The sequence below is a fragment of the Phoca vitulina genome, unplaced genomic scaffold, assembly GCF_004348235.1.
Source record: "Phoca vitulina isolate PV1807 unplaced genomic scaffold, GSC_HSeal_1.0 scaffold2, whole genome shotgun sequence".
Classification (NCBI taxonomy): Eukaryota; Metazoa; Chordata; class Mammalia; order Carnivora; family Phocidae; genus Phoca; species Phoca vitulina.
The window spans coordinates 2,810,871-2,813,426 of NW_022589705.1; the positions used below are offsets into that span (position 1 = coordinate 2,810,871).

General features: G+C 38.1%; 1 pseudogene; it reads left to right on the forward strand.

Annotated features, from left to right (window-relative positions):
* Positions 1-1,853: 1,853 nt before the first annotated feature.
* LOC116639657 lies at positions 1,854-2,228 on the forward strand (annotated as a pseudogene).
* The last annotated feature ends 328 nt before the right edge of the window (positions 2,229-2,556 follow it).

Here is a 2,556-nt window from a genome sequence, read left to right on the forward strand (position 1 = left end):
TTGGGCAATTTTGTTTACACTTCCAGTAGCCACTTGCAAGCTATTAGTGTAGCTGTTCTAATATTTTAGTCATAAGCCAAATTTACCTTTGTGGCAAAACAACCTGGCCAGTTTTTCCCTAAAGGCAAGTCTATAAAATTAATAATAAATAAAGCCCACTAATTCCAACTTTACCAGGTGTTCTTAAAAGAATGTCACTCCTAAATTAATAAAATCTACAGGGTACCAACAGAAATCCAATTACTATAACTAACTCTATAAAGAAATCCTGAAAAAGAAAATTTAAAAACTAATTAATAGGGGGTGTGAGGATAGTATGAGCGAGAGAAAGTGCACAAGTGAGAAGGTAAGAGAAATCATTGTACAGGACTTGTTCATGGCATAAGATCAGTGAGCGAACATCTGTGGTGAGGATGAACCGTGATGATGGTAGAGATTATGGCCAGATAATTTTAAAAATTACATATTATCCTGAAATTATTTCTATTAAGTCTTACTGTGCCCTTAGAGCCATGGGCTTTTTAGGTCTTTTCCTTTAAGAAACCCAGCCAAGGACCAGTCCTTTTCTATGCTGCTGAATTAGCTGCCATGTTTCCAACAAGAAGAGGCTCTTGCCACCCTGTTCTCTCCTTTATGGCTTAAGTATGTTTTGAACTGCTACTTCATTTTTGTAATCTGCTCTCCAAACTTTCCCTGATCTTCTCCATTTCTAAATACTATATACATTTTCTTCATATAGTTCATACCAAGACCTTAGACTGGGGAGTTAGTACTTCCCCTTTGGCTCTGATTTATTCTTTCTCCTATACGTTGACCTCACACACTTGATAATGGTGTTTCCAGTCTTCTGGATCCAGTCTAGGGCCATCCCTACTGTCCTAATAAACATAGTTTCATGTGCTAGCGCTCTTGACTCTGCCAATGGGACCTAGTCAGGGACTAATTTAAGGATAATCGAAGCAGACTCTTGTTTCACAGATAGGAACTGAGGCTCCCCAAAGTTGAGAGCCCTGCACAGAGTCACATACCCAGTACTGAAAGGATCAGGGATGTTCTCCTAATTTCTTGAACCCACTCGTTTTCTAGTTTTCTTTTTATATATCACTGTGTTTTCTTCCTTACACTTAAAAATTAGTGTGTGTCTGACTGCAGTAAATGACCCAGGTCTTTGTAGGAAGATGCAACAACAGTTGATACAATGTCCCCAGACTTAATGCCTTTAAAAACTTTTTCTCCTAGGTATGTTCATGGTTAGACGCGATAAGCTTTCTTATCTTGCGCATAGGTTAATCTAGAGTTTGATATTACTTTTGCACTAAACTTTGGCTGCTCAGCCTTCAAATAAGCCAGTGTGTTGTGAGAAAGCCCAGAGTAGTTCACACAAAGACTTCATGGAGAGGCCCCCAAAACAAGCTGATCTTCTTGTTGTTTTTCTTCTTTTTTTTGGTTTTGCATATGTAAAAATAAAACAAAAACCCATTGGGAAAAAAAAGAACAGAACCCATTGTATACTGCAACCAGGTAGAATATTTGATTCTGATAGGTAAAGTTAACATAGACAGTAACTTCACTATGTCAGAAGATCATGCTCACCAAAATTAAGGGCTGTCTGTAATTGTACTGACAGCTACACCTCAGCCCAAAGAAACTCAGAAGAAGAGAAAAGCCACTTCTGGGCTGTTAGTACCTCAGAGCCCTTCCCATGGGCATACTGGTAAGGCATGGTTTTTTGGAATTCCTGGATTTAACAGATCCATTTGGCTGTAAGATGGAGATTTTATATTTAAAGGCTGTAAGTAGATAATGACAAAGACTAAAATTGCTTTCCAGCTTTCCAACCAGGGCCCAGCAGCATGGCTTCCACAAAGAAGGGTGACAAGAAGAAGGACCATTCTGTTATCAATGAGGTAGTGACCAGAGAATGCATCAACGGTCACAAATGCATCCATGGAATGGGTTTCAAGAAGTGTGCCCCTTGGACACTCAAAGAGATCTGGAAATTTGCCATGAAGAAGGTGGGAACTCCAGATGTGTGCATTGACACCAGGCTCAACAAAACTATCTGGGCCAAAGCAATAAGGAATGTTCGTTCCATATTGTCCGTGTGTGGTTGTCCAGAAAATGTAACGAGGATGAAGATTCACCAAACAAGCTCTATAAATTTGTTACCTATGTACCTGTCACCACTTTCAAAAAATCTACAGATAGTTAATGTGGATGAGAGCTAACCACTGATTGTCAAATAAAGGTATAAAACTGCAAAAAAAGTGCTTTCCAATTGATATAAAATACCTTGATACAAGGAAATAACTATTCCAAGAAAGACAGGCAGAATGAGGTCATCATTGAGTGACATAAAATCCAGGAGAGAGGTAAGGAATCAAGGTTTTCACTCTGTCCTAACAAGTAAAAAGCTGAAGGAACTGAAAAATCAGCAGTTCTTTTTTTTTTTTTTGGAATGAAGATTTCTTTCTTTTTTTTTTTTTAATTTAAATTCAATTAGCCAACATATTGCACATCATTAGTTTTTGGTGTAGAGTTCAATGATTTATTAGC